This window comes from Arabidopsis thaliana (genome assembly GCF_000001735.4).
Source record: "Arabidopsis thaliana chromosome 1 sequence".
Classification (NCBI taxonomy): domain Eukaryota; kingdom Viridiplantae; phylum Streptophyta; class Magnoliopsida; order Brassicales; family Brassicaceae; genus Arabidopsis; species Arabidopsis thaliana.
This window is the reverse complement of record NC_003070.9, coordinates 13,577,415-13,603,852: the sequence shown is the minus strand read 5'-3', so window position 1 is coordinate 13,603,852 and position 26,438 is coordinate 13,577,415. Positions and strand designations below refer to the sequence as shown.

General features: G+C 33.1%; 3 pseudogenes across 3 annotated transcripts; 2 read left to right on the top strand and 1 right to left on the bottom strand.

The window, feature by feature from the left end:
* The first annotated feature begins 2,273 nt into the window (after positions 1-2,273).
* Positions 2,274-2,797, top strand: AT1G36220 (annotated as a pseudogene). The gene has a single exon.
* A 3,192-nt stretch (positions 2,798-5,989) lies between these two features.
* AT1G36210 lies at positions 5,990-9,339 on the bottom strand (annotated as a pseudogene; the record flags this gene model as incomplete). Its single annotated transcript has 1 exon — positions 5,990-9,339.
* Positions 9,340-22,856: 13,517 nt separating this feature from the next.
* AT1G36200 lies at positions 22,857-26,398 on the top strand (annotated as a pseudogene; the record flags this gene model as incomplete). The annotated part of the gene is made up of 1 exon: positions 22,857-26,398.
* Positions 26,399-26,438: the final 40 nt, after the last annotated feature.

The following is a 26,438-nucleotide window of genomic DNA, read 5'->3' as shown; positions in this document are numbered from 1 at the left end:
ATATATATTTAACATAAACTAAAATAGAAACATACCAAACCAAAAAAAACTTTCTCTTTCTTCTCTCTCTAATATTTTCACAAATAGAGTTCATATGCCAGATCTGGTATTGCCGTAAGTTCTGCTGTCAACATGGCTTTTTTGTTGTAGTGTTCTTGCCGTCGATATGGTTTTTTCGTTGATGTGTCCTTGCCATTGACATAGCTTTTCATTTACCATTTATTTTTCTTATCTCAAAAACTCGATAAAGAAGATTTGTGGCTTACGAGATTGTTAGATCGGGAGAATTTTTCTTTGTCATATCTATTTTCCTTTGCCTTGATATGTTTTATTGTTGGTTTTTGCTTTTGAATCTAGTAGTTTTCCGACTATGTGGGATTTTCATTTCCAATTAAAAGTGTTGGATATGTTGGATTTAAGATAGTTTTGGTTTAGTGGAGTCTTAAGATTTGTTTAAAGCTTGTTTTCTTCGCAAAATTAGATTGTTTGCTTTTAGAAAATTTCAGAGATTCACGTGGATCATCAAGGTTTTGATTAATTCAATCTATTTTTTTTACTATCATGAGGATGAGACTAGTATAACCATTTATTGTCATCATCGGTGAAGAAAAAAGAAGATTCATTCCTGATTTTTGTTCCGACGACGTTTCTGATTCACCGGATTGGAATCTCTTGCATGTTGTGAAGGTTGTGGAAGTAACATGTGTCCTCAACTTATCCCAATCGATCGGACACGTTCTTAATCTATAACTCTTCTTGTACCTTTTTATTTGGGCTTTGTTGAAAGTCATATGCACTGTCTTATAATCTACATATACATTTTTGGTAAGAGTTTTGACCAAAAATCTTTTTACTATTTACTATTAATATTTAAACCCTTATAAATTATATCTCAACCAAATATTCTATTCGTAAGAACTTACAATTCGTTAGTCTTTAAATATTTGAAATAATTCTTTCATCTATTACATATTTAGTCCCTACAAAATCTATCTAAAAAAATATATTTGTCTAAAAATATCCTTAACTAAATCTTATCTTTATTGATGTACATTCAATTAATTACTAATTTTCTAAAATTTCTCTATCTATATTAAATATAAATATATAATTTTTTTTCACTTTTGTTTGTTCTTATATCTAATTTATTTGATTTTATATAAAATACATATTGTTAGTAAAATATTATATTTTCGCATATGATGTAATTCAAAATTTGGAAAACAGACATATATTACTCAATCAATGAAAAAAAAAAATGTAAAAGGTCCCACATTCCTTAAGAAATTGGGCAATCTTTAGAGCCTTACTATAAAAAGAACAAAAATAATTTTGGATACAAATGAGCTTGAAACTTGATTTATCAAGCATGCAAAATTTAAAATGTTATCCGATTTAATCTGATTTTTTCTTTCTAAAAATTGAATCTTTCGAAATTTTAAAATATTATAAAATATTTCAACTTTATTAAAAGTTAAATATTAAATTTTAAAACTTTTAAAAAGTTATATTTTATAAAATGTTTTAAATATTTATAATTTTAAAACTGTTATGAAGTTTTAAATAATATAAATATTTGAACTTTATAAGTAGTTTTAATATTATAAATATTTAAAAATATATTAATACAGGACGGTATACTACAGTTGAAATCTTAGATATAACAATCAAAATACAAATATAAAGTTTGGATCGATATTAAATTTTTTTTGAATTTAAAATATTATAAATAGTTAAACTTATGAAAAATGACAAAATGATGTTTAATTTCATGTGACGGGGTTATATGGTTGGACGGGTTTGAGTCGATATTAATACGAGATGATGTATACTATGGGCGAAATCCTAGAATTAACAATCAAAATTTAATCATACAATTTTAAAAACTAAACAAAACTAACAATATTATTACAACAAATACAACTTACAATTTTAAATTGTTTAGTTATAAAAATTATCCCAAGTGTATAATACATAAAAACAATAGCATATGTCTATAAATCATCTGAAAGACAAAATTCATTTTTTATATAAAAATATAGGCATGTGATATACCTCTTTATATGTTATATATATATATATATAAATGATATTAATTAAAGTAAAATCTTTAACTTTCTAATAAAAATATCAATTCGTGGTACACCGTAGGTCAATCTCTAGTGTTTATGTATAGTTGGAAGCTGTCATTATAAATAAATACCATCCTTTGTGAAAACAAAATAGAAAAAATTTAAAATACCATCAATTTATACAATCATAAACTTAATAACGGAGAAAGAGGCTTTTTCCTAAAAGGAAAGGGGCTGGCCCTTAAGCTAGTTATTATGTAGTATCCTAGAAGAAAAAAAGATTTACAACTATACAACCTAACTGTCTCATGAGGAAGGAGGTCATGGCCAAGCACACAATTGTCATAGTTTGATGAAGAACTCTACAAGGTTTCTCACCATTGCGAATTTGTTTTTCTTACTTACACTAAAACCTTCATAAGTTAATAGTTTTTTTCAGATGATTGGTGCTGAAGATGACGAGAAATACCTTATTGCAACTGCAGAGAAACCTCTTTGTGCATACCATCAAGATGAATGGATCCAACCGACCGAGCTTCCCATAAGATATGCTGCTTACTCGACCTGCTATAGAAAAGAAGCATGGAAGACACTCTTGGCATTTTCTGTGTTCACTAGTTTGATAAACTTGAACAATTTTGCATCACTATTCCTGATGATTTGTGGGTAATGCGCGAGAAGATGATAAAGAACTCGCAAGAATTTTACCAATCTGTATATTTTTCCCAAAGATTCTTCAAGTTCAGAAACCTTACGAAATGTTTTCAAAAATGTTTTATCTTGTTCTCCAAGTAATCTTTAAAAGTTTTCAATTTTTTGTCTTACTCCCTAAGTAATTGATGTAGGTCAAATTAATCCTAAGACCATTCTCTCAAATAAAGAGGTTAGTTGCAACACTTAGGGATCAAATTCCAAAAGTTATCGGATCACACAATAGACTAATGGCTATCGAATTAAGCTAAGTAAAATAGTAAAGAAAATAAAATAATAGAAAACAAGCAAATAGAAGATTATGAGAATGTAAAATAAGATAATAAAAGCATCAGGCTTAGGGTATTCTCAGGAAACAGATGATTAGTAGATCTAGTAATAGCTATGATTTGATCGAACCATTCTTAAACTCAAACCCTAATAATAGAATAACCGGTGATGTGTCGTGCTACTCACTATGCCTAGAGCTAAAGATCCCCATTGATGTGCAGGTGAATCCCTATCTTAAGACATGCATGCTAAACGAGTTCAATAAGTTCACCTAAGTAGATAGGCTGATTCTTATTACACACCTATAAATCTAGCTCATCAAATAGTAGTTCTGGTAATAGATACCTATGATGGGTATACCTATTATTTAAGATCAAGTTTTAGGTGGCCAATCTAAAACTAGCATTAAGAATAATCAAAGATAAAGAATCCTACAGATAACGTAGTAGGTGACGATCTACTAAACCTAACCAGAACTACTCAGACATGATGAATGAAGCAAACAAGAAGATTATAATAGAAATCAATAATGAATATAATAAGAAATTAGAGTTAAAAAATATCTTCTCTAAAGCGAGTCTTCATAGGGTTTTGCTCCCAAGAACAAAAGAGATAATAAGTGTTAGGTCTAAACAATGACCTTAAAATCTATGTATATGTTTCTAAAATGTGCTGGACCTTCTTTAAAAATAAGAGAAAGTTCTAGGCCGAATATGCAAAATCTTCATAATTTCAATAAAATGGGTTTTTAAATTACCGTCAGGTATTGGTGTCGCTCGATACCTACGCGATATTTGGTCTCCGGATTTCTTCTGCAACATAAGTTCTCTGTTTTCCTCCAGAATGCTCCATTATCTCCAAATGCATCTAAAACATGTAAAAACCTGAAAAATACTATAAAAGACTTTACAAATAACAAATAGACTCTAAACATATACCTAAATCATAACTAAAAGCAGACAAAATATAGAGGTATATCCACTCCCCAGACTTAGCTTTTGCTTGCCCTCAAGCAAAACAAAAAAGTCGAACCCGTGGAAGAGGTTTGAAAACGCAAGAACTCCCAATATTCTCTAGCCTATTGCCTTGTGATATGGTTCAAATTACCTAGAACTACTCTCTCAAATAAGAGATCAATTGCAGTATTTAAGGATCGAATTCACGGAGTTCTTTTGTTCAAACAGTGAGTTAAATGTCGAGATTAAGCTAGCAGAGTATGAGTAAAATAGTAAGAAAACAAAGTAAGTAAACAGCAAGATGATTGTGTTGCGAACGATTTAATAAAGAGCTAGGAACAGGGTATTCTCAGAAAACTATTGGTTAGTAGATCTAATGAAAGCTAGGTTGTTATCGAACCATTCTTAAACTCAAACTCTAATTATGGAATAACCGGTGGGCTTGTCGTGAAACTCCCTATATCTATAGCTAATAATAACCGGAGAAGCCGAGAAACTATCAATCTAAATATGCATTCTTAACGAGTTCAATTCTTCATCTTAGTAGATAGGCCGATTCTTATTACACACTTATAAACTAGACTCATCAAATAGTAGATCCAACTACAGATACCTATGGCGGGCATATCTATTGTCTGGATTCAAGATCTAGTTAATTACTCTAGATCTAGCATTAAGCATAATTAAAGATGAAGAATCTTACAGATAACCTAGCAAAGGGGGCAATCTACTAAACCATATGAATCCTTCATGAGAAACCCTATTCCTAACAAGTAGATTACTCAGACATATTGGCTGAAGCAAGCAACATATTGAGTATGAAAACATAAACACAACAAATAGATTTAAGGAAAGAAAGGATCTCTTCACTGTATTAAGATCTGAATAAAACTCTGAAAGCAATCGATGAATAGCTTATGTATCTTCGTAACAGGGTTTTGTAGAAAACTTGATAATGAAAACTGGATGAAAGACTTGATAATAAGAAAACTAGGTCTAAAAACAATATAAAGACCCTAAAAACGTCCAGGGACTAATAATGCAAATAGAGAAGTCTTCTGAGGCAAATTTCCTCTACTGTAAACTCGAAAGCGTCTAGGACTTTTGCTGGGCCGACACTGGTGTCGATCGACACCAAGAGTGTGTCGATCGACACTCCTCGCTAATTCCTGAATCCAAATTCGTCCTTAGCTTCCTTTCCTCTAGCTCTTGCTCCAAAATGTCTCATTATCTCCATTTTTGTTCCACTGCATAGAGTACCTGAAAAGACACTAAAAAGACTCGAGAAATAACATAAAGACTCAAAATCCTATACCTAAAACATAGATAAAATCAGTGAAAATCGGATTATATCAACTCCCCCCAGACTTAGCTATTGCTTGCCATCAAGCAAAACACAAAAGCCGAACCCGTGGAAGTGGTTTTGAAAACAAATGAACTCCCAACATTCTCTAACCTATTGCCATGATCATTCAAACTAAGTCCATATGCCTAACAAGTCTAATCAAATCCTAACCAACATGTACTTCTCTACAAGCTTACACAACATTCTAGATTCCATACCTAAGTTCCACAACTATATCCACCAGGCTTTCATCGCTGGGTCTCATCAAACAAGACAACATTCAAGATCCTTCTAGAATCATTCATGTACTATACCATGATAAATTGACCATTCTTTCTATATATTTTTTTTCTTTTTCGGTGTTCTTTCTCTCCCCCAGACTTATTCTTTTTAGAGAGTAAACAAAGGGGAACTTGCATACTGGATCGACACCCTCGGCATTTTTCCAACCTTTGTAATTGATCATTCCAAATAATGTATAATAATGGGGTCATAGGAAACATTCCTACCCCTATACACTATTTGAAAGTTCGTCTCAATCTCTCATTATATTTTTTCTTTTTATAAGGTGAGAGGAACATATTCTTTTTATCACATTGGTCTCAATATCAGGTATGAACAAGGAGTTAAGATCTATGAATACTAACTGTTTGAGGAGGTAAAAGGAACAGCAGTGAGATTAGCTCCAACCTTAGTGGTTGAGTTGGAAACTAGGATATCCTCAAGTCTGTTGGTTTGCCATCTAGATTTTCCAATAGTCGGATTGACTCGAACCTGCAGCACTCATCAATGAAGCAATAAAGAAGAGAAATATAGATCATGATCAAGAGAAATAAACCCCCCCCCCCCAAGACTTAAATGACACTGTAATCTAGAGAAAGCGGGAAAAATAAATCAAAAATAAAAGAAAATAAAAGAAAGGGAAGAGAAAGATCAAACCAGTGGGTTGCCTCCCACTAAGCGCTTGTTTTGAGTCAATAACTCGACTTGGCGGAGTTCAGGATGTGGGTGGAGTGGTGGAGGATTGTTGCTGCCTCCTCGCCTTCCAAGGCGGTGTGTAAACGGATCTGGTTGGGGCAGTTGTAGGTGTCGATCGACACTCTTCTCGTCACCTGCAAGAACAACAGGAGAAACAAGCTTTCGAGGAACTCTAGGCTTGTTATCTTGTGAAGCATTCTTCGAATAATCTAAAGAATTAATCAAAGGTAAAGCAGGAGAGGAGATAGAAGAGAACTTATCACAACGGTCCTCAAGTGGTGTGGGCTAAAGAGAATGTGCAGAATCATCTGTCTGTGAAACCCGTGGGTGTCGATCGACAGAGGTAGTGGTGTCGATCGACACCGTTGCTCTACAACTCTCATTTGCGAGCTGAGCGAATGGGAGCGTTGTGTGTGATTCTGTGGTGGGATTCTGAGCAGTCTGAGGAGGTGTGTCTGTGCTGGAAGCAATGCAAGTGATAGGCTTAGTAAGCTCTGAACCATCCATGCCAAACTCCATCTCCAAATCACAAACCTTGACAGAGATTCTCCCTCTCTTCACATCAAACCTAGCACCAGCTGTAGCTAGGAATGCTCTCCCTAGGATAAGAGGATCCTTGGGTTCCTTCTCATAATCCAGGACCACAAAATCAGCAGGGATAATAGAGTTACCAACCTTAACAGGAACATCTTCAAGGATTCCTTCAGGGATTCGCTTGGAAAGATCCGCGAAGAGAAGAGTGATGCGAGTCGGCCTGTAATGAGTCATGCCTAGGCTCTCAGCAACAAACTTAGGCATGATGTTGTTGCTTGATCCTAGATCACACAAAGAGCGGCTGAATCTGCTTGTGGAGATAGAGCAATTAAGAACAAAGCTACCTGGATCTGGAAGCTTCTAAGTAGTTTGACCAGGAGTAATGGTGCAGATGTACTCAGCTATGTCTACTCTCTGTGCCTACTCCTTCTTGGCCTTAGGCAGCATGATTGCACTGATGTCTTTGGTAAGCAGCTTAGCTTCATCTGAGCTAATTCCATTGTCAACTAGACGCTTGACATACTTGTTGAGTGAAGCAGAAGATGTCTCAGAAGCATCCTTAGGAAGATTATGGAGGATCTTCTCCATTATGGTTGTGCACTTAGCGGCATGAATCTCCTGCTTAGAACGACGCTTCCTCGAATAAGGGACATGAGGAGTGTAAACAGACTCGGGATGCATAAGTATTTGCACCTCACAAGGTGCAGTCCGGATCCAGTGTAGATCGACACTGGATGGGTATCGATCGACACCGTCGTATTGAGTCGTCTCTAAGAAAAGAGTCCGTATGGTGTCGATCGACACTGGAGGGTGTCGGTCGACACCATCTCTGCAACTGCGAGCTCCAACTCGTCTTCAGTGTCTAATTCGTCCCACACATCATCTCCTTCTCTAATCAAGATGGCATTACAGCTCTTCCTTGGGTTTGCATCAGGATTACCTGGAAGAAAGCCCTCTTGTCTATTGATAGATTGTGTAGTTTGAGCCACATGTACATCCAGCTTCTTCAAGTGAGAGCTCAGATTGTCGATCTTCCCATTAAGATCTGTGTAGACAGCATCAAACTTGCCAGTAAACTGCACAACAAGCTTTGTTTGGCTCTCCAGAATCTACTCAAGCATCGATTCCATTTTTGTCTCTGCTGAGGGTGGAGAGGGGGCATGGTAAGCTGAATTACCATAGGTCCTCTGAAAGCTGCTTTGAGGAAAGGTCTTCTGGAAAGCAGGCTTTGAGGAAAGGTCTTCTGGAAAGCAGGCTTTGGAGTGTAGTTGGAGGAACCCTGGTTCCCTGTAAACCTGTTGCCACTGAAGTTGCCTTGTGGCTGCCCAAACTTCCTGTATCCCTGACCATCTATGTAGAAGACTCCTTCCTCTGACTCAGGCTCAGGCTCAATAGTCTATTCCTCGCTGCAAAGTAGACATGCTTCTTCCCTGTGAGCAAGTTATGAACCGAATCAAACTTAGCATTCACATCTGCCATAAGATTGCCTGAAATAGCTCCAGAAATCTTCTTCCTCTCAAAATCAGCAGTCTTGGTACTGTTGCTGCAAGCGAGATTCTCTATCATGGCTGTAGCATCAGCTGGGTAACGTGTGTTGAAGTTACCATTGCTCGCTGCATCTAGAGCCATCTGGTATCTCCAATCAACTCCTCTGAAGAAGGTACCTAGAAGTTGTACCTCACTGAAACCATGATGTGGGCAGTCTCGTTGGTACTCCTTGAAACGAACCTAATCAGCCTTGAAAGCTTCAGCTGGACCTTGTGTGAAGGTAGACAACTTGTTTCTCAACTCCTCAGACTTAGCATCATCGTAGAAATTGTTTAAGAAGGCTATCTTGATGCTTCTCCAAGTCTTGAGGGAACCTGCGTTAAGTTGCTTCAGCCAAGAAGCTGCTTCCCCAACAAGTGAATAAGGGAAGAGTTTGCACAGTAGGTAGTCCTCTGAGACTCCATTAGCTTTGATGCTCAGAACAAGGTCTTCAAATCGCTCGATATGATCCATTGGCTGTTCATGAGATAAGCCATGGAAAGGATGCTGGCCAACTAAAGCAAAGTAGCTTCAGCTCATAGTCGTTCCTCTGGAATGGTTGGGGTACAATCGCTGATCGATTAGCATAGAACAGGTCAGGCCTGTTGAAATCCCCAAGAGTACGACGTGGTTCCGCAACTGGAGGAATAGCTACAGGAATCTGGTGTTGGTGTCGATCGACACCTCTGTTGTGTCGTTCGACACCATCTGCATCGTCATTCTACTCCCGATGGTGTCGATTGACACCTCTGTTGTGTCGATCGACAGCGAGCCCTGCTGCGTCTCTAGCAGCTATTTGCGCGTTGAGGCGCGCCTGATTCTCATCGACATCCTCAGGTAGGATGAGTCCATGATCACCCAATCTCTGACCAGCCTCATTGTAGGCTTGCCCATCCTCATCTCTCAAAACTCCTTCTGCATCAGCTCTGTTGACTCTGTTAGCCATTGCTAATTTCTAAGTTTTTTGGTTGGTGCGTTCAAGTGTTCCTAAGCCCATAACAGACAAGTTGATAAGCTCCTTTTGTTTTGTACTCCTTGTTTGCCTAGGCATACACCTGAAACACAGAAAAGAAGAAAACAAGAAACGCGTGAGTAACAAAATAGAAGTAAAAACTAGACTAAATCTCTAAACAAAACTCAATGATGATTCCCAAGAACTTCGGAAACGGCGCCAAATTTGATATGGTTCAAATTACCTAGAACTACTCTCTCAAATAAGAGATCAATTGCAGTATTTTAGGTTCGAATTCACGGAGTTCTTTTGTTCAAACAGTGAGTTAAATGTCGAGATTAAGCTAGCAAGGTATGAGTAAAATAGTAAGAAAAAAAAGTAAGAAAACAGCAAGATGATTGTGTTGCGAACGATTTAATAAAGAGCTAGGAACATGGTATTCTCAGGAAACTATTGGTTAGTAGATCTATTGAAAACTAGGTTGTTATCGAACCATTCTTAAACTCAAACTCTAATTATGGAATAACCGGTGGGCGTGCCGCGAAACTCCCTATATTTATAGCTAATAATAACCGGAGAAGCCGAGAAACTATCAACCTAAATATGCATTCTTAACGAGTTTAATTGTTCATCTTAGTAGATAGGCCGATTCTTATTACACACCTATAAACCAGACTCATCAAATAATAGATCCAACTACAGATACCTATGGCGGGCATATCTATTGTCTGGATTCAAGATCTAGTTAATTACTCTAGATCTAGCATTAAGCATAATTAAAGATGAAGAATCCTACAGATAACCTAGTAAAGGGGGCAATCTACTAAATCATAGGATTCCCTAATGAGAAACCCTATTCCTAACAAGCAGATTACTCAGACATATTGGTTGAAGCAAGCAACATATTTGAGTATGAAAACATAAACACGACAAATAGATTCACGGAAAGAAAGGATATCTTCATTGTATTAAGATCTGAATAAAACTCTGAAAGCAATCGATGAATAGCTTATGTCTCTTCGTAACAGGGTTTTGTAGAAAACTTGATAATGAAAACTGGATGAAAGACTTGATAATAAGAAAACTAGGTCTAAAAACAATATAAAGACCCTAAAAATATCCAGGGACTAATAATGCAAATAGGGAAGTCTTCTGAGGCAAATTTCCTCTACTATAAACTCGAAAGCGTCTAGGACTTTTGCTGGGCCGACACTGGTGTCGATCGACACCAAGAGTGTGTCGATCGACATTCCTCGCTGATTCCTGAATTTAAATTCGTCCTTAGCTTCCTTTCCTCTAGCTCTTGCTCCAAAATGTTTCCTTATCTCCATTGTTGTCCTACAGCATAGAGTACCTGAAAAGACACTAAAAAGACTCGAGAAATAAAATAAAGACTCAAAATTCTATACCTAAAACATAGATAAAATCAGTGAAAATCGGGTTATATCAACTTGATCATTCCAACCAAATCCATATGCCTAACAAGTCTAATCAATTCCTAACCACCATGTAATTCTCCGGAGGCTTACACAACATTCTAAATTCCATACCTAAATTCTACAACTATATCCAACCGGCTTTCATCGCTGGATCTCATCAAGCAAGCTAATATTCAAGAACCTTCTAGACTCATTCATGTACTATACCATGATAACTAGGCCTGAGAGAACGGTTTAATCTGGTTAAACGGTTCGCTTTGTTTGGTTTTCCACTTTTTCGGTTTTTAAAAATTCCGCCGAATTGAACCGAACTAAAATTCGGTTCGGGTCGGTTCGGTACTCGCTTTTTCGGTTTGGTTACTAAGATATATAATTTCCCGAGATTAAACCGAAATATTTTAAATCGGTTTTAATCGGTTAACCGAATCAGTTTGGATCACAATTGTAGGCATAATGGGCTGTTTTTTTCAAAGCCCATATCGGTTTTTAAAAGTTAAAAACCCAAACTTTTTTCCCTGGGTAAGGACAGCCCATCACATCCATCTAGGGTTCTGTTTTGTTTTATTTTTTGTATGTCGCTGTCAAAGAAAAACAAGGTAGATGAAGAAGAAGGACATCGAAAACGAGAAAATGGATTTGTGCTATGTAGTGGTGAGAAAAGATGTAGAGAACGATGAAATCATTGCTGTTAAAGTTGATGCCAAAGAAGATCAATGTCGCGGTTGCTTGACAGAATATTTCTATGAACAAAAAAAAATGGAGAAGAAGAAGGAAGACAAGGAGAAGAAGAAGGACTAAGGAAGAAAATATAAAAATGGGTTAGAGAAGAGGAGTCAAGAAGGTGTTCGTGAAGAGGAGAGATTAGAAAACAAAGAAGATGAAGTGATAGATCTAGGGTAATCGGTTTTTATAAGGTATCCCTTAAACCAAACAAAACAGAACCAAACCGAAAAACCCGAATACCGAAATCAATTTAAAATTATGCCGAATGGTTTACAACAGTAAATCGGTTTGAAACCAAAAACCAAAATTGTCGGTTTGTTCAGTTCGGTTTAAACGGGTTATGCCGAACTCCCAGGCCTAATGATAACTCAACCATTCATTATTCTTTTTAGCATTTTTTCTCTCCCCAAGACTTATTCTTTTTGAAGAGTAAACAAAGGAATACTCGTATCACTGAATAAATATCCTCAGCATATTTTAAACCTTTGCAATTGATCATTCCTTAAAATCATACATATGAAAGGAAGCTAACTCTCTCCTTCTGCTTGACACGTCAGCACATGAAAGTTTGCCACATGTACTTAAAAAAACTTTAATACATGATATTTAATTAATTACTTCCAAATATAACATATATGATTAAAAAAAAAAATATTCAGTTGGGCCTATTGTTTTCTCCTCTGTCCAATAGAAATATAGAACACCTTACCAGATTTGAAACGTACAAATATAGAACACCTCGCCTCTTCTATGCTTTAGTTCACACCACTCCCTACATTGATCACTCTATCATGCCCTCCACTACCATTGAAACGTCTAGGCTTTCTCATATTTCATCCCATAACCTTAATGTTAAACATTATAATTACCTTCCCCATTAGTACTCATTTAATTGACTTAAGTGGGTGTTTCAAACTCTCATAAAAACAAAACAACTATATATACAACAGAGCAGAAGCATGGATAATAAACCAATCTTTCTTGTCATCGATCATTCTTCTTCAAACCCCAAAAAATATGAAATCAGCAATACTATCAAACACATGTCTTGCAGCTCATAACTGCTATAGAAAAGCACACACATAGCCATAGGATAATCTTAAGACAAAACCGTATCTAATCATGGAGAGAGAAGTTCCCAACAGCAAAAACGATTGAAAATATATGAAACGGCACCCAGGCCCGGCCCGTGACCCATTTGTAAGAAACATGGGTATAGGGCCACCAAATTTTTTAAGGTTTTTAGTATTAAAATTAGGCCTCAAAAATATTTGTTATTGCAAAATATAGGTCTCATTTTTCTGAGATTTTCAAATTTAGCCTCAGTTTTTAATTTTTATCTATTTGCTATTGAATAAATAGGTCTCATTTTCATAACATTTTAAGACTTTGTCTCAAACTTTTTATTTCTTCTATAAAACCCATTAAAAAAAGTTGTTTTGTATAGGGCCTCATTTTTCACAGGACCGGCACTGACGGCACCATATTCTTATATTTATATTAGGCTAATTAGGTATGAGTGTTAGGGTTTAATTAAGTGTTTTATTGGACGGCTACATTGGTTCCTTGTTTTTGATAAAATCTAACGGCCAACACTTAACTTTTATTAATAATCGGACGGCTGATATAAATCCCTTCCTTTTGATATTAATCTGATAGCCACAAGTTTTTTGCTTCTATTAATTAATTGTGAATTATAAGGACAAGGGCAATGGTCAAAGTATGAAACTGACCGCTACGATTTAAAACCATTATTCTCATATCTAATATGACGGTTGCATCTTAGTATCTCATATTAATTCATTTAAATTTTAGGGGAAAAATAATAACTAACCACACTGAGGATAGCTAAGATGATAAGATAAATAAGAAAGATGCTTGTCGTTTATTATATATTTAGATAACATTTGTTTGTTATTGTCACTTATAGATTAATATAATAATTTGTTATTAAAATAATCATAATCAACCAATAATGAAATTGAAACTATTGTCACTTATGTCTAGAGAAATAAAATCATTTTGGAAAAATGTCTTAAAGATGAATATCAAATATGAGTAGTTAAATAACGTTAGAAGACATTAATTTCAATATGTAAAGATATATACATGTGAGAAGTGAATCTTGAGTTTTGTACTTATGCATTGATTTAGTTTGTCAACCCATGTGTGAAGTATAGGTTCATCATATGAGGTTTATATGTGAGCTCTTTCTCCATAAGAGCAATCTCTTCATTGTTCATAATAGTTCGTTTTCTTTTGTTATCCGGCTTTTTAACCTTTTCAGCCATTTTTTATGCCTCTCGTGTTTATGATGTAATATCATAACTAATTGAGTTTATACTCTATGGAATTTCCTCTTCTGATATATATATATATTGTAAGAAGATACTTATTTCTAAATTAAACTTGTGCACGGTAACGTAATTAATATATTAGCTTGTTTCTATTTCGAATAGCGTTTGGTATCTTTTAAAAGGCAGTTGGGGTTTTACTTTATTTTATTCCCTTTATAATGTATGTAAGATATAGATTGTAACAAATTTCCTTCTCCTAACAGCGTTGTTAAGTATAACTTGATTTTATTTATTATATTAGAAAAGGAATATCTTAACATAATTTATTAGATAAACAAAAATTGTTTCTTACCTATTTATTTATTTATTTGTTAACGCTATTGCCTTTTTTAGACCTAAAAAAAACGATATTGCCTTTTCTTCAAAGACGCAAAATGTATTTTACTATACTTTCAAGACATGAGATTAGCTGTTTTGCATATTCAGTAAATTGACTAAATTCATGTGTTTGTTACTTCGATAAACAATATATAACATGTCTGACAGTCGTTTAATTTAATTTTTATTTTAAGCAGATTAATTTTTCCCTATGATTGCATGCATAATGACGTGAATCTTTGTGAACCTTCGACATTTTTTTAATTATGTGTTAACATTGGTTTAACTTTTACTTTTGCTGTCCAACGAATATGCAATTTTAAGAAAACTATTCATAAAAATTTATCTGAAACTTAGAATAGTGAAGAAACAAAATCTAGGAAAAGGCGAGAACAAAAAAAAACCAAAATCGTTTCATAAACTTCATATCATAATAAAAGTATCAGTTTAGACTTCAATCCTTGCTTTTATCTTTAGACTACCAAGTGGTTCGTCATGATCTTCGTTTTTTCGTGTTTGCCTTCACCACTCTTATTGCACTTCTTGGCATCCTAAAATGGTTAAACATAGAGAGGCATTTAAAATTCATATGTTATGTTAAATAGTACAATGGCACGACCTAAGCATGACCAATAGTATATGTACTTTATAGTGTCTGAAAATCTATGACACGGTGAAACTCTGATAAGATCCTTCAAAATCTTTTTCTTTAACTTTTATTTCGAACAAATAAGTCTCTCCTATGATTAAATGTAAACTTTTGGGAATGCCTTTCAACCCTTGTTCCCCGGAGTTTCTTTTGATATGCGTATTAACATTCATCTAATTGTTAATTGGAATTTATGTCCACCTAAATAGTATGTACATATAATTATATAGCAGTTACATCTTCAGCAGTTGTTCCAATGATTTGTGAATCATCTTGATCAAATATAACTAAAGTGGCAGAGTCATCTCCATCATCTACTATTATTTCAATTTTGAAACTGAAAAATATATATTGGTTTAATATATTGGAAACTTAATAATAACTTACTGTATATAAGCAGAATATATTAAAAGATAACCAAGAGTACCTTAGAAATCTTACGATTGTTTACCACATTTTTGGCATTTAAGATATGGTCCTGTCTTTTCAAATTTTGTTGAGCAAGTTGAACATGATATGTAATTTCAACCATTACGTGACATAATATCAGTAATAGTTGCTTTACACACAAAAGTTTTTTTCTGCAATTTAAAAATATGGAAATATATTAGAAATATTTTAGCATTGTATAGACTTAATACTAAAATTCATAAATTGGGAAATTAAGTTGTATTACCTGAGGGATGTCGGCTGAGATAAACTCTCATATGGAGCTTGTTCTGATCATGCCGCCAAGGTTAACAAAACACCCACCATCATAGCTGAAACTAATAAATAACACAAATAATTACTTTTAATTGGAATTGATATTTCACTTAAAGTTTTTAACTAATTAGATAAAAAAAAAATTAAAAAACATTAATAAAGTACCTTTTCCAAAAGGTTGTAACAGGATCAAAGTCAAAGTTCAAATAGAGTTTGGTTCCTAGAGAAGCTGACAAACAAATTGCACTTTGATATGTCTTAATAAGAACACTTGTCATGATGAGAACAATGTTATCGCTGCTTCCCACCCTACAATATTTATCTTCCAATTGTTCTGCCCATATTGTGGCTTGAATTTCCATTCCACTATATATATCAAATTAAAATAATGATTATTAGGCTAAACAAATGTACATCTTACTATATAATTAAAAGTCTTAAGTTTTCATTATTAAATTAAAGAGATTATTAAAGTAAAGAGAGGAAGAGATCCAGGAAAAATTATGTACCCTTCTAATAATAAATTTAGGGTAACCCTTCTTAGGATATGCATATCATGAGTACGAACGTCAAATTTATCTATTTTTTTTATATATAGCTAACTACATTTGTATAGCAAAACAATAATGGATGTAATGATGAGAGACTGACATTAATAATTTAAGTGTAAAAAATATCTATTATATTTGAAAACATATGTATAACTAAATATAATATAATTCGTAATTAAAATATAAATTCGTTAAAATACTATATATACATATATAAGAAAATTAAAAATGAAAAATTCAGAATATGTACCGTACAACTGTTGTGTCATATCTTTCAATTTTGCAAAATCCTTGTACTTTCGAAATTGACTTTTTTCGAGGGATATTTTATAAAATTGTTGATATTTTACAAAATTGTTGATCGATGGATTTGAGTGTAGTTTTTTATGTTGGTATCATCAGAAATTTATGATCGGAGACCTTGTAGTTCTTATTGCAATCTTGCATACTAAAGTTGGAAATTTCAATAAGGCTTCCTTCACATAATTGAGCTCCAAACTTTTCATTAAGAGAATGATGGAGAGACCCTTGAATTGTATTCTCCTGTTTTTAAAAAAGGAGAAATAAATAGGAGAATATTTAGGATTAAAGTCTTAAAAATTACCTATCATCAAGTAGGAGGAATTAATTCTTACGAGCTCATTGTTTTTTTAAAAAAAAATTCTTGCTTTCCACTTTCTTGTTAGACGTATCACCGTCCGACAATAGCATCGTTTCTTGTTAATTTGATCTATTGTTATATAATCTTTGTTGGTATTTTCAACTTGTGTCTTCATGTTTTGTTTGATGATAGCTATTCTGAAATTGTCATTAAAAAAGAATCGAAGATAAGTAAATGTAAACAACAACCAAGAATAACTTTTTTAACATAATCATGAAATGATACTCTAATAGCATAAGAACACTGTCAACCAAGAGGTGGATGTTAACATTCCTTCTTTGTTTTGTAGAATTATGTATATAATCCGTTTTCTTCTACAATAGATAATTAATTGTAAAATTTTCCTTTTATAAAAAGTTGGTAATTTGAATTAGAATTATTAATTGCTTTTCTAGTTTCTATTTTTATCTAATAAGATACATATAGCTTTTGTATTATTATCTTTTTGATTATTTTTTTTGTGTGAAAAAATAAGAGATTATCTCTTTGTTACAGAGGTGGATGTTTACATTCCTTTTTTTTGGTAGTTTCATGTATATAATCCTTTCTCTTATATAATTGATAATTAATTGTAAATTTCCCTTTTTAATAGTTGGTAATCTCGTGAGTCATTAACTTTTTAATAGTTAGTTTTCTATTCTTTAAGAAAAAATAAAGTTAAATCTATTTTGATACATGTCAACATCTGATCGATAGACTCGACACATGGCACAATCATATGAGTTACTAACTTTGAAAACCGTACTTTATATAATAAGATATAGTATCTTTAAAATATTAAAATCTAGTTTTTACAATAGAAAAAAGAATATGCTATTTTTTCAAATGAAAACTTATATAGAGGACATTTCCAAATTTACTCTTAATAAGTTTTCTAATATTTTTTAGTTTATAGATATGTTTTTCTTTTTTTTTCCTTTTTCCTCAAAGTTGATAGACATTTTTCTTCTTAGATTGTTTTCATAATTAATCCGTAATCTAGTTAGATAGTATGTACATAGTTATTTGGAGTTAATCCCTTTTATTTTATTTTCTTTTTCTTTTTTATGAACAACATATGGGGTTAATACAAAATACCTAAACAATATTAAAATTGAAACATGAAATCAATAATCATTAAAATTAACAATATAAATGGTAGAATCATATATAACTTCAGGTTATCAACCAATGGAATCAACATCGGTCGTGCTACTGACGTTGTCATTATCTCAATCTCGCTATGACAAGGTTTTTAAAGAGGCTAACCGCATAGATAGGAAACTCAATCTCTTCGCATTTAGTAACTACGAAAGTTTTGTAGCTGCTTTGTCTGATATGTTTGATACAACAGTTAGATGTAAATATCTTAAAAGATTGTTTTAGATTGATGAAAATTAACAAATATCGTTTCTATTTTTCCTTTTATTTTCCAAAATAATTATCTAAACTTAAATGGCATCAAAATACTAGAGATGAATTCAGAGAGGGTTTTAATGAAAGGCTAGGGTTCCAAGACCATTGGACAAATAACACAATAAATTTAAAAAACATCAAAAATCTAAATCACTTACTCAATAACATTATTCATTATTGTCTTATATTTGGCTGTTGCGATCACTGATCAGCTCTACAAACTTAAATTTACAAAACAATTAAAATCTATTAAGAAGGTACAATAAACCACATAAATATTTTACTAAAGACTTTCTTTGATTCGATCTAATTGACGGCAAAGGAAATAGCTCTGTTTCTAGGAATCATCATACATTGAAGTATTTAGAAAAAGATGGACATTGGATGGTGGCCGGAGACATCCCTTTAAAGTATGGTCCATCTCAATCTCAATATAATATGTCTTTTACTTTAATATATTTTCTTTTGTTTTCTTAAGTTCATGTGCCAGAATGGTTGAATCTATGTTTTTGTAGCGTACAACGCAAAGATTAAGTATTAACAATCCTAGGAATCTTTAAACCTCTTAATCATTGTTACCAACAGCATGTTAAAAAAACTGCAACGACCATTTCACATCTCTTCGAAGTTCAAATGAACCAACTATTCTATTATACAAGCTAAGGCCCGCCTATAGAGGCATATAAATTAATATATGTAAATTATTTTCTTTTTAGTTTTCTATTCTTTAAGGACAAAAAGTTAAATCTATTTTGACACATGTCAACATCTGATTGATACACTCGATACTTGGCAAAATCTTATGAGTTACTAACATTGAAACCCATACTTTATAAAATAAGATATAGTATCTTTCTATATATTAAAATCTAGTTTTTACAAAAGAAAAAAAAATTGTTATTTTTCAAATGAAAACTTATAAAGAGGACATTTTCGAAATTTACTCTTGATATCTTTTCTAATATTTTTTTTGTTTATAGATATATATTTCATTTGTTTTCCTTATTTTTCCACAAAGTTGATAGATATTTTTCATGTTTGATTGTTTTTATAATTAATCCGTAATCTAGTTAGATAGTATGTACATATTATTTGGAGTTAATCCCTTTTCTTTTTTTTTGAACAAAATAATGGAGTTAATACAAAACACCTATATAATATAAAAATTGAAACATGGAAACAATAATCATTAAAAATTAATAATATAAATGGGAAAATCACATATAACTTCTCGTTATCAATCGATCAAATCAACATCGGCCGCATCGATGACGTCGTCATCATCTCAATCTCGCTCTGTCAAGGTTTTTAAAAAGGGTAACCGCATAGGGAGGAAACTCAATCTCTTCGCGTTTAATAACTACGAAAGTCTTGTAGTTGCTCTGTCTGATATGTTTGATACAACAGTTAGATGTAAATAACTTAAATATTATTTTAAATTGATGAAAATTAACAAATATCGTTTCTATTTTTTCTTTTATTTTCAAAATTATTATCTAAACTTAAATGACATCAAAATACTAGAGATGAATTCAGGGAGGGTTTTAATGAAAGGTTAGGGTTCCAAGACCATTGGAGTAATAACACAACAAATTTAGAAAAATCAAAAATCTAAATCATCTACTCAATAACACTTCATTATTGTCTTATATTTTGGCTGTTGCGATCACTGATCAGCTCTACAAACTTAAATTTGCAAATCAATTACAATTTATTAACCAGTACAATAAACCAGATAAATATTTCACTAAAAACTTCTTTGATTCGATCTAATAGATGGCGACGAAAATAGCTCTGTTTCTAGGAATCATCAAACGTTGAAGTATTTAGACAAAGATGGACATTGGATGGTGGCCGGAGACATCCCTTGGAAGTATGATCCATCTCAATCTCAATATCATCAATATCTTACTTTTATATATTTTCTTTTGTTTTCTCGAGTTCATTTGCTAGAATGGTTGAATCCATGTTTTTGTTGCAGCAATTTTCTGTGTACGGCGCAAAGATTAAGTATTAACAATCTTAGGAATCCTTAAACCTCTTGATCATTATTACCACCAGCATGTTAAGAAAACTGCAACGACCATTTCACATCTCTTCGAAGTTCGAATAAACCAATTATTCTATTATACTAGGCTAGGCCCGCCTATAGAGGCGGGTGTAAGAAATAAATGTAAATAAACATAATTTTATTTTGATAATCTTTGAACTCTAAATAGTAATCCATATTTAACTTAATATTTATGTTTCGAACCAATTTAATCTTACACTTTCCGTCATAATTGATTGAAATATTCCTTTTCCATTAAAATACAAATGAAATAAATATAATTACAAATGTTCAGAAATAAATTATTATTAAAAACACCCTAGGCAAAACATTTAATTAGTATGAATATGGGTCATATTAATTATATAAATATTAAAATAATTATTTTAGAAATAATTAAATAAATATTAAAATAATTACTAAATATTTTTATTTTAACAAATTATTTTAAAAATAATTACTATATAAAGTATATGGTAATCTAATTTCTATTTTGAATTCAAAAAATATGGGTCCTATTTGGGCTTCAAACAGATTTAGTAAACCTTTTATTTTTCTATGAATTCTATAGTCTAGTACACTTTGGGCTATTTGGGCTTTAAACAGATCAAATTAATAAATAACTTTTTTCTAACTAAAATTTGACACCTATATAGTATTTAATTGGTTTGTTTTAATCATGCGCTTGACATGTGTGTTTTTTACCTAAAATTATTAGATTAAATGTAATACAAATTTTTATATTACACATTCATTTTTGCAATATAGTTTAACTATTTATTTCATCATAATAATCTTATTTTAATTCTACATACATCATCTTAAGTGATAACCATTTCATATCATAATATTTATATTAGATCAAATCTATATGGCGTAATCTCATAAGTTGATTTTCTCTCATGCAAATTAATTGTAAATGAGTTTAAAATAATAAATAAAAATAATAACTTCTCATTAAGTAAGTGAAAGTCAAATCCTAAAGCTATTTTCCCAAAGGTTTGTGTTTTCACTTATGAATAGATAAGTTAAAATTCTTAGAATAAAACATAAGTATAAGCTTGAAGTAACCCATCAAAGGATGCAAGCCTTTCCATCACATGATACATTAAAATTCTTTGAATATAACATAACTATTCAAAAACTTATTCTTATAATCTCTTTAATTTTATTTAAATTTAAAATTTTAATTAAACGAATGAAAACACTATATTACAATAATAAATACTATTTTATCCAATTAAATTAATTTTAAATAAATTATGTAGTTATTTTAAACTTCAATGATTTTTTTTTTTAATTACTATTATTATCCTTACTAAATGATTTTAAAAAAAGTAATACAAGCTAAATTTAAGAGACCAATAACACATGTCAAAAGAAATTTGTTAATTTTACTTTTGATTCAGAAAAAAATAGATATAGACATATAAATTACTATATGTAAATTGTTTCCTTTTTAGTTTTCTATTCTTTAATAAAAAAGTTTAATCTATTTTAACACATGTCAACATCTGATTGATAGACTCGACACATGGCACAATCCTATGAGTTACTAATATTAAAAACGGTACTTTATATAAAAAGATATAGTATCTTTTTAGAATATATTAGCATCTAGTTTTTACATAGAAAAAAGAATATGTCATTTTGCAAATCAAAACTTATAAAGAGGACATTTTCCAAATTTACTCTTGATAACTTTTCTAATATTTTTTAGTTTATAAATATCTTTTTCATTTTTCTTTCCTTTTTTTCCTCAAAGTTTATAGATATTTTTCTTCTTTGATTGTTTTCATAATTAATCCGTAATCTACTTAGATAGTATGTACATATTTATTTGGAATTAATGCCTTCTTTTTTTCTTTTTTTTTTAACATTATATAGAGTTAATACAAAACACCTCTATAATATAAAAATTGAAACATGGAATCAATAATCACATATAACTTCTGGTTATCAATCGATCAAATCAACATTGGTCGCATCGATGACGTGATCATCATCTCAATCTCGTTCTGTCCAGATTTTTAAAGAGGGTAACCGCAGAGGGAGGAAACTCAATCTCTTCGCGTTTAATAACTACGAAAGTCTTGTAGTTGTTCTGTCTGATATGTTTGATACAACAGTTATACACTACAGGAAAACATGCGATTTGCGAGGGAAATTTGCAATGGAAAATATCCCTCGCAAATTGCTACAGAATTGCAAGACGTTTGCGATGAAAGAGAACAACCTCGCTACTCCGTCGCAAAATTTGCAACGAACATTTCTCTCGCAAAATTGCGAGACGTTTGCGAGGAAATTGCGTGGAAACCATGATTCCTCGCAAAGACGTCGCATATTTGCGAGGGAGTTGCGAGTGACAGAAATCCCTTGCAGATTGCGACGCACTTGCGACGCGCAACTATTCTGTAGCAAATTTTGCGACGGATTTGCGAGTCTTTGCGGGTTAGGTGACCACGTTTTAAATTATCTTACCGAACTGGTTGGTAGGTAGGATTCCCTCGCAAATTCCTAGCAAAAAACTTTTTTCCTAGCAAATCTCGCAATATTTTTTGGAATATCTATAAATAGCCTACGTAACGTCTAAGAAATCATAACTCAAATCACAACATTTACTTACAAACAAAAAAATTCTTTTCAAAAAAAAAAAACTTCTTACAAAGATAATAATGTCTTGGGGTGGAGAACATGAGATTTACACATTACGAAGTTGGATGTACAATCATAGAGATCAAGGACCGGTGAGGTGACGAGAGAGTATTATGACGGACTGCGCAGTTTCATGTATCAAGCGACAAACGAACCATTTGCTCGTGAGAACGGTACAATATTCTGTCCATGTCGTAAGTGTCTCAATGAGAAATATTTGGAATTTTAATGTAGTCAAAAAGCATGTTTATAATAGAGGATTTATGCCAAACTACTATGTCTGGTTACGTCATGGAGAGGGTTGTAGAGATAGCGCATGAACTAGTAATACAAATTATGGTGTCGAGCAACCTAGTAATTTTAATAATGATGCGAATTATGGTCAGCATGTACCTGATCAATTTGGTTATGGGCATAATCAGGAAAATAGATTTCATGATATGGTTACGGATGCATTTCATGAAACTATTGCTTCATTTCCTGAAAATATAAGTGAAGAACCCAACGTAGATGCTCAACATTTTTATGATATGTTAGATGCTGCAAATCAACCAATCTATGAGGGATGTAGAGAAGGGCATTCTAAGTTATCTTTGGCATCTAGGATGATGACTATTAAAGCTGATAATAACTTAAGTGAAAACTGTATGGATTCATGGGCAGAATTAATTAAGGAATATTTGCCATCGGATAATATATCGGCTGAGAGTTATTATGAAATACAGAAGTTGGTTTCGAGTCTTGGATTACCATCAGAAATGATTGATGTATGCATTGATTATTGCATGATTTTCTGGGGAGATGATGTAAATCTGCAGGAATGTCGGTTTTGCGGGAAGCCGAGATATCAGACTACTGGCGGAAGGACGGGAGTGCCATATAAACGGATGTGGTACTTGCCAATAAGTGATAGATTGAAACGCTTATATCAATCAGAAAAAACTGCGACGAAAATGAGATGGCATGCTCAACATACAACTGCAGAAGGAGAAATAACGCACCCATCAGATGCAAAGGCGTGGAAACACTTTCAAACGGTATATCCTTACTTTGCTAACGAGTGTAGGAATGTGTATCTTGGCTTATGTACAGATGGATTTAGTCCATTCGATTTGTCTGGGCGGCGACAATATTCTCTTTGGCCTGTTATCTTGACCCCATACAATCTTCCTCCAGATATGTGTATGCAAAGCGAATTTCTGTTCTTAACTATTTTAGTGCCTGGGCCAAAGCATCCGAAACGAGCGCTTGATGTCTTCTTGCAACCGCTGATTCATGAACTCAAGAAGTTGTGGTATGAAGGTGTTCATACGTTTGATTACTCGAGCAAACAAAATTTCAATATGCGGGTAGTGCTAATGTGGACGATTAGTGACTTCCCGGCATATGGAATGTTATCGGGGTGGACAACGCATGGAAGATTATCTTGTCCTTACTGTATGGGTCGTACAGATGCGTTTCAGCTAAAGAGAGGCAGAAAACCATGTTGGTTTGATTGTCATCGTCGGTTTCTTTCCCTGCATCATCCGTATCGGAGGAACAAAAAACTTTTTAGGAAGAATAAAGTAGTTCGTCTTCCTCCGCCATCTTATATTTCTGGAACTGATTTGTTTGAACAGATTGATTATTATGGTGCTTAGGAAACCTGCAAACGTGGGGGTAATTGGCACACCACAGCGAATATGCCTGATGAATATGAAAATTCTCACAATTGGCACAAACAAAGTATCTTTTGGCAACTCCCATATTGGAAGGATCTCCTCTTGCGGCATAACCTTGACGTGATGCACATCGAGAAAAACTTTTTCGATAATTTCATGAATACGCTTTTGAATGTGCAGGGCAAAACAAAAGATAGTTTGAAATCAAGATTGGACTTGGCGGAAATATGCAGCAGACCTGAGTTGCATGTTACACGAGATGGGAAATTACCAGTTTTGAAATTCCGCTTGTCTAATGAAGCAAAGAAGGCGTTGTTCGAGTGGGTTGTTGCTGAAGTGAAGTTCCCAGATGGATATGTGTCAAAATTTTCAAGATGCGTAGAGCAAGGCCAAAAGTTTTCTGGTATGAAAAGTCATGATTGCCATGTATTCATGCAATGATTACTGCCATTTGGATTAGTAGAGTTGCTACCGGCAAATATTCATGAGGCAATTGCAGGTAATAAATATATATATATATATATACATACTGTATTTTACTCAACTATTACTTGGTCATTATTAACTTACATTAATTAAATACATGATAGGCATCGGAGTATTTTTCAAGGACCTATGTACAAGAACACTGACAACAGATACCATAGAACAATTAGACAAGAATATCCCCAGTGTTGCTCTGTAACTTAGAGAAAATATTTCCCCTGCCTTTTTTGACGTGATGGAACATTTGCCAATTCATCTGCCACATGAAGCTGCTCTTGGTGGGCCAGTACAATTCATATGGATGTATCCTTTTGAGCGATTCATGAAATCTCTTAAAGGAAAGGCAAAAAATCTGGCTAGAGTTGAGGGGTCGATAGTCGAAGGAAGTTTAACCGAGGAAACATCTCACTTCACGTCGTATTACTTTAGGTCAAGCGTTAGAACCAAAAAGACTCGTCCTCGACGCTATGACGATGGAGGTGTTGCACATACATATAACGTTCCTGATGTTCCAGATACCTTTTCCCAAATAGGAAGACTGGCAGGGAAGTTGAAAGAAGTTTGGTGGGACGACCATGCGCTTTTTCGAGCAGCTCACAATTACATACTCCGAAATGTTGATTACATTCAAAAATTTGAGAGGTATAAAGTCATTCAGTTTTATTCATAATTTTTTATATTTAATAATTAATTACTGAGATACTAATTAAGGAAGCTAAGCATCTACGTTAATTTGTAGGTTATTTGATTCACAAATCCGTGAAGCATGTCCTGGATTAGAAGAAAAAGAATATGAAACTTACAAAGATCGGGATTTTGCTGGATGGTTAAAATACTATGTAAGTATAAGAATAATTGGAAAATTCGTTTACTTATTTACTTATAAAAAATGATAATTAAACTTAACATTTTCTTTGTGTAGGTTACAAATGGATGTGGAAACGAACCATTACCTCTTTGGTTGCATGAGCTCGTTCAAGAACCAAGATCTAAGATCACAACTGCTCTGATGTACTTCACTCGCGGCTATACTTTCCATACGTATCCATATGGAAGTCGAAGGGCAACTGCAAATTATCCATGGATTCTACAACAAATTCTAGAAGTCGAATATCCGAGACTTTTGAATTTGAAATGCGTCCTTTTCAAGTGTGATTGGTTTGATCCGGTGATAGGTCGAGGGGTACGAGTAAATAACTTAGGCGTGTTCGATGTCAATGCAAACAAGAATTATGCCAAGTTCGAACCATTTATTCTAGCATCACAAGCAGGGCAAGTAAGCTTTCTACCTTATCCGCGTGTGAGGTCACGGCGTGAAGTGTGGTTATCAGTTATTAAAGTTAATCCGCGAGGTCGTATAGTCGGCCTAGGTTATGATGTTGTTATGCAACAAGATAGTGTCCGAGAAGTTTCTATACCAGACATAACAAAAGAAGATGTTAT